Genomic DNA, 12981 nt, shown 5'->3' with positions numbered 1-12981 from the left:
ACCTGGCTGGGTGAGTGAGTCTGTACCTGCAAAGGGACTTCGAGCCGTGGCACTCCCCTCTTTCCATTTAGGATCTGAGCAGGAGGGCGCTGGTTCGCTAAACAGATTACCTGGGCCAGGCGCCAGTTCGTCATGATGGTAAGACTCGAGGAAAGTGCGTGGGGAAAGCCATTGAAGAATGCTGTAATTGAGCTTTTCTGCAAAAGGTAGGAAGCTCATAAAACTAGTTAGAAGTTGGGTCGATAAGGACAGACTCGCTGGTGCATGTGTTCGCTGCAGGCAAGACTGTAACTCCCGTAATGCCAGGAAGTCGCCAGGTTCCTTTAACAGGTGGAAAAAACATATATTTCACAGGCACAACTGTCTGTGAAACTTTACAGCCTACTTTCAGAGATTGGAAATGTTTGGCTCAGAAAGACTGGATCTCCATAAATGAGGGTCTGTGATCCCGTATAGGTAGACGTTTTTTGCCGAAACATGGCCATGCTTACCATAAAAACGATACCTCCCTAATCTAAAATATTCTTTTTTCAGGCAGGAGAGATTCTGAGTAGCTGACTGGCTCCTCTCTGGATACGCAAAGCAGAGGCTTGCTCCCTCAGCGTGCAAACCCCAGTGCTGTGTGTGGACAATGGTCAAGAGGGGAGATTGAATGAGCAGAGGATGGTTAGATTTGTTTGTACGACGTGGAGGCGGTTTCGCGTTTGCCAATTTGGCTGCCATACCGAGGCTTGATGGAAAGTGGCTGTGATTCTTTCCCTTTTTCGTCTTCTGGTCCTCCCCTGGTGGAGAACTTCAAATCTTTCCTCAGTGGGTGAAACTTGTAGTCTGCAATTTGTGGTGAACTAAGAGCCAGTGGCAGTTTTCAACATTACCAACTGTGGAACTGCATATCATCTCGTACATATCGCGTGTCAAGAGCATGAACTTATTTGTCCTGATACAGCAGTCTGACGTTTGACAATTCCAGCATGCACCGTTGTGCCTGCGAGACAAATTGGTTTGACCAGACCAGCGAACAGGGGCACCTCAAATTTAAGTCTGCCGGGATTTCAGGCTCTGATAGGGAAGTTTCCCGCCTTCTAATAATCATAACGTAAGTCCAACATTTTCGTAGATGCATCAGAAGATAAGAGCTGCGCAGTGTGTCGCTCCTCGCCAACAGAGTGCCGGTTTCTGCTGCGGCCTAAATGAGGATGGAAGGGTAAAGTATTGCTGCGCTGACCTAGGGTCCTGTTCTCTGGTGAACAATAGTTTGTGGTGTACTTGATTGTAGTTGAATAGAACTGGGCCTCACAGTGGATTCATGTAAGCTAAGTGCTTTGCAATAAAGCACCATCACTTTCTTAGTTGCCGGCCGAAGTGGCCGCGCGGTTCTGGCGCTGCAGTCTGGAACCGCGAGACCGCTACGGTCGCAGGTTCGAATCCTGCCTCGGGCATGGATGTGTGTGATGTCCTTAGGTTAGTTAGGTTTAACTAGTTCTAAGTTCTAGGGGACTAATGACCTCAGCAGTTGAGTCCCATAGTGCTCAGAGCCATTTTTGAACTTTCTTAGTTGTGTGTGCATTTGTGTCCTTTCTTTTATGGATAAGAACTTTCTGGGCCAAACATTTTCACTGTTCCCATCCATACCCCTCACCGTTTCTATTTTTTTACGGTAATACATGGGTACACGAGCAATTCAAGGTTCAGTCGTATTAAATTAATTAATTTGGTTATTAATTTGAGTTCTGAAAGTGACAGCAGACATAGGCATCAAAAGTGCTATGAGTCAGTTCATTAATTTTATATATAAAAATTAAAGGTGTAGCTCACGATTTGAAGGTTATTGAGAAAATAATACTTTCCTTTATGTAAAGATGATAACATTTAACATCACTCGGACATATATTTATGATTAAAACAAGCGATGCCTTGCAACTTTGAACTGAAACCAGTGACCAATAAATGTGATTTTTTCAATCTAGACTCTCTTTCTGAGTACAGCTGTGAAACTGTCCTTAGAAAACTGGTTTCCCAAAATGTTTTCGAAAATATGCTTACGACTTCAATCACACAAAGACTTTCTGAGGGGTACTAAAGCGCGACTTTGAGATGAAGAATTTACGGTAGGCTGCTCCAACGCTGCACCACGAGGCGCAGGCACTGGGGAGCACCCGTACACTCTCTCTAGCGCAGGCTGTCACGTAGTCATGTCGCATGCCCTGTGCATGTTCATGAACCAACTGACCTCTCCTGATCATGGACCCAAGGCAACCGTGGTAGAGTCACATAAGGTTCTCTCGGCTGCCTGCCTGCCCATGCGTGATTTGTTTATCCAGCCCTTCTTACCGCTACCCGGGAGCGATCACTCGAACCGGAATAACCCAAACTTTCCGAGTCAAAATTATACGGGCAATAGGATATGCTACCTCGATATTTCGAGGTTAGGTGCCAGTTGTTGAAATTAATACACTGTAAGGGAAAAAGGACGCACTGCGAAGGAGTCATACAAGTTGGTCACAAATTGATATTCATACAGGTATCGAAGCAAATGGAAATTATAAACTTTGGCGACCAAAGAATGAACGCTTGCAATTGCAGCGCAGTTTCACCACACAGCTAGCAAGGATAGAACGAGACATGTCGATTCGGATTACATTCAGTGTACTCAGCTGAATACTAACTGTGCATCGTAGACAGGCGCGTGAAAGTCAGTGTACGAGGGCGGATGTGTATTTGGGCTAAAAGATGCCTTTTGGAGTAATAGGCAAATCACTTGACATTTTAAGAGAAACGATGCTACTACCTGACGATGTTGGCAGTAATGGGTGGACCACAGCCGAAAACAACGTCAAGAAGGAAACGGTCGATCTAGAGAGACGCCAGAACGTGAAGACAGAGCAATCGTCAGAGAGGCTCACAGCGCCCCAGAATCATCCTCATCGTTCTGGCGTACAACTGGTGTTTCAGACTACAAGGATCATTAATAGGCGGCTCATAGAATGGGGGATGAGCTCACGCTGCCACTAGCGTCGGCTACCATTGACGTCTGTGGACCACTAAATCCATTTTCAATGGTATAGGGCACATTTGGCCTGGGATCTCACCGACTGGAGTGGAATTGTCTTCGATGAAGATTACCACTTCGAAATGAGCCCCGAAGGCCGAAAAAGACGTCTCTGGGGATGACCCGGACAGCAGTGGGATACCAGTCTGAATCTCGCCCGCCATACCGTCCGACAGACAGGACTGATTGTCTGGAGCATCTTTTCATAGCAAGACCCACTTGGTAGTTTTTTGCGGCACGCTTACAGCACAGTAGTACGTCGATGATACTCTACTCTCCGTTCTGCTGGCCTTCATGGCAAGCCATTCTGGGTGTACGTTTCAGTAAGATAATGCCTGTCCGCAAATGACGAGAGTTTCTATTGCTTTTGCTTTCCTTCGTGATTGCCAAACCCTATCTTGGTCAGCAAGGACTTTGGATCTCTTCCCAGCTCGGGATTCCGACGATCTAACGCGTCAGTTGAACAGAATTTGGGACGCTATCCTTTAGGAGGACATCCAACTCCATCAATCAATGCCTAACCGAATAACTAGTTGCATAAAAGCCACAGGAGGACGACCACGTTATTGTCTTGCTTAATTTGTGAAGCTCTTTCTCTTGAATAATTCATCCAGTATTTCTGTAGATGTACATCACTTCTACCTCCTTCCGTCTCATTCGGATAATTCTTTCGTAGTGCGTGGTTTTACCTTAGATCGTATTTCAAGCATAAAGAAGGAGCTTGAAAGAGCAATCTAAGTGCGGTGTTTGACAAACTACTTGTGCTTCAAACCCATAACACACCGATGTTGATAGTGCCACATTTTAAAACAGTACACAATCGTCGATGCTTCGTCCACCGTGGAAGTTACGGATGTTCACAGTTCAGGAACTTAACGTCTGTAGCAGAGTGCAGTGCCCAGTAAGCCGAACGAGTGTACAGAGAAAAAGTTCGCTACAGAAAGGAATTAATTACCTTGGATAGGAAACTTACAAGCAATCGTTCATTTCACAGAGTGAAACGTTACTCAATGGATGTCATCTTGAAGGTTCCATGCCAGCTGCGAAGATCCGCTCATGTCCTCTGTCAGAATCTACACGCACTTAGCGTCGTGCAGCTTGCAAGACAAGTTAAGTGTCGTATTGCTCCATGGCCTTTCTCAGGAACGGGCTGGATTATTTCTATTCACTGTTTTACAAGTATTGTCATACCAAATAAGGGTCGTTAGCCTTGCTCTGATACGCGAGCGAAGCTTGAGATACACTGCCTCGCAGAAAAAGTGAAGCACCCTGAAGATATGGTCTGATGCTAGTGTATCTTTGTGCACGTAAACATCGACGGCGGTAATGTAACGACTAGAGTTGCAATTCTCTGTGACAGCTAGAACGGCCACCAGAGTGCATTAGTGTTGTTAGTGCTTTGTGATGGTACTAGATCTCGTATGGTATACAGGGTGGTCAGAAACAGTCTGAAAAGCTTGTAAGGGAGTTGTAGGGTAGATTTAGAAATAATTGATAAGTAAAAACTTATAAACATTCCTCTGTTTCCGACTTAACTAGCACTGGAGTCAGCCAGTAAGGCCGTTGCGCGCTCAAATTCAAGCAGATATGATTTAGCCGAACGTGTTCTTTTTAGGTTTCCTAAAACCGAACAAGAGAGCGGTACAAAAATTGGACACGGGATGGTGTCAGCATCGAACCCGAGCCAAAGGTTGAGCAGTCTCATGCAGTATCATCTACGATATGAGGACAATTGACACTAATTTTATGTTGCGGGCCGCTTGAATTTGCGCATACGACGGCCTGATGTCAATGCCAATTAACTCAGAAACCGCACATGAATCGATTTTTTCTTACTAATTATTTCTCAGAACAATCTACCCTGCAATATCCGCACAAGTTTGTGATACTGATTCTGACCATCCTGTATTAGGGGCGTGGACAGCTTGAGATATTGAGTGACCTCTGTCAAAGACACGGGCAAACCGCGTACTGGTGTGAGGCAGAGTTCTCACAGACGGAGTTTGATAGGGGTTCGTTGTGGATCTCCATTTGGCTGGCTGGTCGAACTCTGCGGATAGATCGATTTGTGGGGCATTCGGACGAATCAGTGGTCGAGTGTCAGGCTATATGGGAACTCATCGTCAGTTTTCCGGTCTAACAGAAGGAAAAAGTGCAGTATTTTCCATCAAGCCCTTCGATTACAAGTAAGGACACACTGTAACATTCTGTCACCCCAGACTATCTCTCGGATACTAGCAGCAGATCGACTAGCGAATTACTATGCCATCCACAGGCTGCCGTTTACACCACAACATAAACGACTGCATTTGGAGTGGTGCAGTGGCGGGAAGCATTTACTGCTGAAGAATGGCTCTGCATTACGTTCAACGATGAATCGTGGTTCGAACTATCGTAGATGACTATCGTCGGCGGGTATGCAGGCATCTTGGAGGGATGTCTCATTCTTCCATGTTTCGGAGAAGCACACCTGTTTTACTCCTGGCGTCATGGTTTGAGGAGCCATGGGGTATGATTTCATGTCACAGCTAGTAGTGACTGAGGAAACTCTGAGAGGTACAACTTTACGTCGTGGACATGCTGCACCCTCATGTGTTACCTCTCATACAATCACTCATAGGCTATTTTTCAACAGAACAATATTCGTCCACACACTGCATGAGTTTCTATAAATTGTCTGCTGGTTGTTGAGGATTCGTCACCAACAAGATCCGCCGATCTGTCACAAATAGAAAATGCGTGGGAGGAAATCTGACATCCATCCCAGTGCCAGCAGGGACCAGTTACAACAGTTGTGGGTCATCTTGCCTTGGACAGGATACTATGCCTTTGTGATACCCTTCCCAGTCAGTATCTCGCAGAGGAGCTGCAACTTTGTAGTGGTAAATCGGCTCAGACCGCGTGATTCTTTGTAAATTTGACTCGATTCTGTAATAATTGAAATATCCTCTCAACCAGTCATGTTTCATTTCGTTGCTTCTAACTTCAGGGGGGGGCTATTGACAGTGCCTAATGTCATAGTAACTTTAAACACTTCAGAATGGGATAATGTAGCTCTGAAACATGTTGTGGTAAAAATATTACACATTCGACAACTGGTGGTTTACATTCTCATTGCTTTCAAATGATTTCCAAATCCGACCTCTGGGTTGAAAAACGAGCACTGCAAACAGCCAGTCTATAGTGTGTACTCCGTACACAAAACAGGATTGCAGTCTAAAGCTAAAAGAGCGAAGGACACACGAAAAAAAACCACGATTTTTCATAGGAACAACTGCTGCCACCTGAATTCTTGATTCGCAAGCTCCAGAAGGCTCAACAAAAATATCTATAGCTCCACAAAATTATACAACATTCTGTCTCGCAGTCAGTCAGAATGAGAAGTGTGATACGGGCACTTGCGTTCGTAAATTTTTGCTCCTGCTTATAATGCTTCTGGAATTCACTGCATCCCGATTGTAGTGTTACAAATTATTCCGCAACAAGCGCCTGGAAAGAACGACCATCGTGGGAAATTAAGATGGCTTGCAGGAACCGGCCCTAAACCATTTAGGAGCACTGCGTCAGGGATAAGGCCAGCACGACAGTCTGCAGGCGACAGAGCGCCTCCCTCTTCGTGGTGCTGATTCTGGCGCACATATGGGCACTTGGAGAGAACACAGGCACGATCCGGAAGTGATACGTTAGAAGAGAGCGTTCCCGGTCCTCGATAGAGAATTGCTACTATAGCAACGTTTGAAGAGGTGGTATTGGATCGGGCAGGATAAAATTCAGCAACAAGGAGCCGTGAATGTGCTCATGATATCCATACTTCTAAGAAATTATTGTGAAAGTAACAGGTGGAGCAGCAACGTGTGAGAACAGTGAGAGCAAATATTTTTTCTCAGAATTCACTGCATTCAGTAGATTGTCCAAAGCAATTCCGAAATTTCTACAGTTTGTATTTGTCACGCGTGGGACTTAATGCAACTTTGATGATGTTTTCACCTGTCTCAGTAGCTTTGTCTGGAGTGATGCAAAGCCACTATGCCCAGATCACCAGCACCGATTTTCTACCGGCTTGTGGATTTGATCAGGTGACAGGAACTTATTTGCTGCCTTCCAGTTTGAACGGTACACGTTTTCTGCTATTCTTTCAAGGCGAGCTGCCGCAGTTGATTGAGATCGTACCTCTCATTGTTCGCAGGAAGATTAGTTTCAACACGATTTTGGTGATCACCTGAAGTAAGATACCCTATGCACCATTTTCCTATGAAGCAGGTGTATGAAACCCATGCAGAACCTGAAAAACTAACTGTTAGGATCCTACCCGCCTGCCATTTTGTACATCGATATCTGAGAGGATGCGGCAAAACTTTTTGCATCACTGTAATTCTAGCACTAACATTAGCGATAATCACTTTGAATAGTTCTTATGAGCTTACTTTTTTACTGTAAGACGTAAATGGTTTATTATTATTATTATTATTATTATTATTATTATTATTAACAATATTGACAAGCTGCGGAAGTTCTTAGCTGCATATTGCACAAGGCTTTACCAGATATTTCTAACTCTGCATTTAATTGTAATTGCGTAGGATTTTCGTGTCTTCACCAGTGTGGTGCAAGAAACGTTGTACATGTTCCTTGAAGCTATCCGTTTCCGACTATTAGTTTCTTTACTCAGAAGGAACCCCTTGAGTGCAAGGTCGCAAAAGGCCAATGATGTGTGCGGCATTCGACGCCCCACATATTTTCTGCCATGCAACCACAATATTGGGTGCTAATGGCAACAGGGGGGGAAATTGAGGTATCCAATAGTGAGCACAGCATGAGTTTACGGAGCGTAGTTGAACTGCTTAGTCGACGAGTAACTCACGCCAGTGTTACGGTGCTAGTAGTGTTGATACAAATAAGAGCAATGGCAATGATAATCAAAGCACACATTGCATTACATCTGCCACAACAGTTGCCGAAGTTGACATTTCGTCAGGAAAATGCGCAAGGAATTTCACGGATTGAGAAAGAAGTGGCAGGTGAAATGTTAGCGTTTCTGCAAGATGAGTCAGTGTAACGTGTGGTATCGTATACTCTCGACTGTGTCGACAATACATGATGAGTACAATAATGACGATACATGCTTAATAGGTGAGAGTGACAATGAAGCAGGTATCGAGCCACGTAGTTCATCATCCTTGTCGGACTGGGAGTCACAAATCCCGCCTCCAGTAGTAAAGGACAGTCACTGTCCAAGAATCAGGTGCTAAACGAGGGAGAACAAGGCGCACTTGCTACAAAAACTGGTGTTTGTGAGTTGCAAGGGTGCTCTCGATACAGTTTACAGTACGTGCATTACAGTGAGCTACTGCGTTATACACATCAAATTGCTCGCGACATGGATTGCAGCGATCTCAAACGAATCAGTGCATAGTTTTGTAACTTCAGACAGTGTTACAGAAATGGGAAGCATACGATAACGATATTTCAAACGAAGTGTCAACTTGATGATGCACAGCAAACTATGGAATTGGCACGAAAATTTGTAGATGCGACAAACGAACATCCCACGGTTCAATAAGGAATTTGTTTTCAATTTCAACGAATCGTGATTTGAAGAGGAAACGTATATGGAAGGAAGCCTGGAAATTAAAGATACCAAGAGAGATGTATCAAGATCAACTAACATCAATAATTTAACACATTCGCATACAACTATACCGAATGTTTATCCGGATGATAAATTGGCTGGAGAGTTACTTGCTGCGCTGCGAGAAGTTGGAGATTCTCTGCCCCCTACGATTCTTTCTCCTGTGCGTATTTTTCAAGGGCAGTAGGGAATATTAGCGTCAAAGTAACCAAGAGTGGGAAAATGGGCGTAAGAGAACTACAGCTATGGTATGAGCATTGCTTTTAGCCAAGAGCTGGTTAAAACAACTTCCTTTTGCTTGATTCCTAGCCAGCGTACAAAAATCATAGTCCTTTAGGGCAACATATCCCTCCTCAAAAATGTGTGACATTGCTGTTCATGACACCTGGAACCACTGGTCAAATTCAACCAATGGATGTTTGTTTTTGCCGTGCCTGTGGAATATACACACATCAAAAAGAGTTTTGCATCATCCCGGTTCCCAGAACTCCTGAATATAGACGTTGACTGTAGATATTGTATCACAGACACAGTCCCTTTGACTGTTCAGAGATATCACTAAACCCACCTAAAAATATCAGCAACCATGCATGAGCAGCGCCTGTTAGATGGAGGGGGTCAGACAGCCGATCAGTTCCAGTCATTCCGCCAGGAAGCAGATACACGGCTCGTGTTGTCTGTATTTCAACCATGCCTAGACGATCAGTACGCGTTTCGACCCCGTTCGCATTGTTACTTTGTGCCCGTAAGGTCCCTCAACAAGGGAAGTGTCCAGGCGTCTCTGGAGTGAACAAAAGCGATGTTGTTCGGACATGGAGGAGATACAGAGAGGCAGGAACTGTCGATGACATGTCTCGCATCATGCCGCCCAATGGCTACCACTGCAGTGGCTGACCGTTACCTACGGCTTGTGGCAGCGACGCAATCATGTTGAATAATGCTTTTCTTGCAGCCTCAGGACGTCGTGTTACGACTCAAACTGTGCGCAATAGGCTGCTTGATGCGCAGTTTCGCTCCCGATCTCCATGGCGAGGTCCATCTTTGCAAGCACGACACCATGCAATGCGGTTCAGATGGGCCCAACATCATGCAGCGCGGTACATGGGCCCAACAACATGTCGAATGGACCGCTCATCATTGGCATCATTTTCTCTTCACCGATGAATGTCGCGAATGCCTTCCACCAGACAATCGTCGGTGTTTAGAGGCAACTCGGTCAGGCTGAACGCCTCAGACACACTGTCCAGCGAGTGGAGCAAGGTGGAGGTTCCATGCTGGTTTGGGGTGGCAAAACGTGGGGCCGGCGTACGCCGCTGGTGGTCATGAAAGGTGCCGTAACGGTTGTACGATGCGTGAATGCCATCCTCCGACCAATAGTGCAACCATATCGTCGGCATATTGGCGAGGCATTCGTATTCATGGACGACAATTCGCGACCCCATCGTGAACATTTTGTGAATCACTTCCTTCAGGATAACGACATCGCCCGACTAGAGTGGCCAGACATGAACCCTATCGGACATTCATGGGATAGATTGAAACGGGCTGTTTATGGACGACGTGACCCACCAACCACTGTGAGGGATCTACGCAGAATCGCCGTTGAGGAGTGGGACAATATGGAACAACAGTGCCTTGATGAACTTGTGGATAGTATGCCACGACGAATACAGGCATGCATCAATGCAAGAGGACGTGCTACTGGGTATTAGAGGTACCGGTGCGCACGAAAATCTGCTCCACCACCTCTGAAGTTGTCGCTGTATGGTGGTACAACATGCAATGTGTGATTTTCATGAGCAATAAAAACGGCGGAAATGATGTTAATGTTGATCTCTATTCCAATTTTCTGTACAGGTTCCGGAACTCTGGGAACCGAGGAGATGCAAAACTTTTTTTGATGATTGTATTATCGCACTATCTGCAGCTACACCTTAGTCAGTTTCACGATAAGCTCCAAGACAGACAGTTTCGCATTCGGTTGCATGCCATCACATTCCGTCATTTCCCATCATCCCTTTACACCAATATTATTCTATGTGTAGGCCCTATTCCTTAAGAGTGGATACTTAGCTGAATGCCCTGCACGGTTTGTAACTCCAATGGAGATCGCCTGCGATCTTGATGGTGCGAAACTTTGTGATCCCTGTAGCGCGCCATTTTTCATTCGATGTTCGTGCTGCAAGAAATGTTTTTTTTCTGATAATTTCATGAATACCGACGATGTCCAATTTGTGCAGTGTAGTACTTATATCCCATAGAAGGTTGTTCTCTGCAGCTCACCCTCACTCATTTTCCTTCGCCTTGCTGATGCACATGGTGAGCCATTAGCGGCTAACATTTTTCCTGCCGTAATTGTTAAACGTAACACTTTCGGAGGAACCGTACTAAAGACTGAACTTACGACCACGCCTTGTCAGTGTGGGATCCACAACCGTCCGTCTAATGTTGACGCTAATGTTAAAACCGTGTATTGTGGTATACATGTTGGTTTAACGCTCGCTTGAGAGATGAAAAAAGAAATTACTTACTTCTGTTTGCCCACATATAAGTCCACTTAATATTTAGTATATCAAGCGACCAAATGGTAATTTGTGTGCTCATTTCGAGAGGATACTGCTTTAATTGGTAGGTATTTAGAGAGATATATCAGAGCTTCGATCCCAACGCTTTTACTATCAAACGACCGCAATGATACCACAGAAATCCTCAAATTTGATGTATTTTTATTTCACAACTTCTTTTCAGATCTGTAAAAAGTTATTTCAATTAAATCATCTTATTCAAATCCGCTATCCTGCCTGCAGAAAATATTTGCATAAAAGAAGTATTACGGTGATTAATGATGATGTGAAAACGTCTCGTTTTTGTTTTATAATCCCCTACTCATTGTTAGCCTGAGTTAAAATAAACTACAAATATCTTTATCTAATCAACAGTTATTTCAGCTTAAAAAGCTAGGCGTCTCACCCTATATAAGTTTTTGTCTCACTTTGTCGATACTAATATAGAAATGGGAGAGACAGAGCAAAAATTCAATTAGGAAATTCACTTTGTCAAGGGCAATCAATGATTTCCTGTCATATATAGTGCATTTAATTATACTGTCATGTATAATGTGTATTTCTTAGTTATAGCATTATGATATTTAAATCTTACATCAGTGGTCAATACGAAAAAAGATTCAGCATTCTACATCTACTGCTACATCTACATTTATAGTCTGCGAACCACTGTGAAGTACATTATAGAGGGTACGCCCCATTCAACCAATTTAAAAGCCTCCGTTCGTGCTGTGACTAATCTAATCTTGTCATCACGATCTCTGCGAGAGTGACACATGGGGACTTTTAGTATATTCCTAGATTCATCAAATAAAGCCGGTTCTTGAAACTTTGTAACTGGGTTTTCTCGGGATAGATTACTCCGATCATCAAGAATCTGTCAGTTCACTATGTTCAACATCTATGTGGCACACTACGTGTCAAACAAACCTTTGACCACTCGTGCTGCCCTTCTCTGTAAAAGTTTAACATCCACTGTAAGCCCTATTTGGTATGGGTCCCACCCACTTGTTTCTCTGCCTCGTGATGACTGGGTGTTGTGTGCTGTCCTTAGGTTAGTTAGGTTTAAGTAGTTCTAAGTTCTAGGGGACTGATGACCATAGATGCTAAGTCCCATAGTGCTCAGAGCCATTTGAACCCAACCCAGTAGACACTGACTGCATTTCACCAATATTTTACTGATAAACCGAAGTCTACAGCCTGCTTTACCTACAAATTCTATTTCACATCCCAACAAAGTATTACGCCCTGGTATTTGTATGAGTTGTCCATTTTCCACTTATGTCTCACTGGCATTACGGTCATAGGACAAAGCACACTGCATCTCTTCGTTTTTCGAAGTGCTCAATTTTACGTTTCCGAACATTAAATCAGTTTGCCAGTCTTTGCTCCACTTTGAAATCGTATTAACACCCGACTGAATATTAACGCAGCTTATTTCAGGAAGTACTTCAATGTAGATAACAGAATCTTCTGCAAAGAGTCTGAAGTAACTAACAACTCAAGGTTATCAACATCCACATCGAAGCTACTTCCACATCTATCGATGATTTCAATATCCACATCGAAGCTACTTCCACATCTATCGATGATTTTCCGTCCAAGATATCTTGCTGCGTCCTCCCTACACAAAAACCTAAATCTGGTCAGAAATTTCGCTTGATACCCCATACGATCGTACTTTTGATAATGCAAGGATATTTAGTATTGAGTCAAATGTTTTTCGGAAATCAAGAAAT

Source organism: Schistocerca americana, chromosome 4 (assembly GCF_021461395.2).
Source record: "Schistocerca americana isolate TAMUIC-IGC-003095 chromosome 4, iqSchAmer2.1, whole genome shotgun sequence".
Classification (NCBI taxonomy): domain Eukaryota; kingdom Metazoa; phylum Arthropoda; class Insecta; order Orthoptera; family Acrididae; genus Schistocerca; species Schistocerca americana.
The sequence above is the reverse complement of the archived record's forward strand: the minus strand, read 5'-3'. Positions refer to the sequence as shown.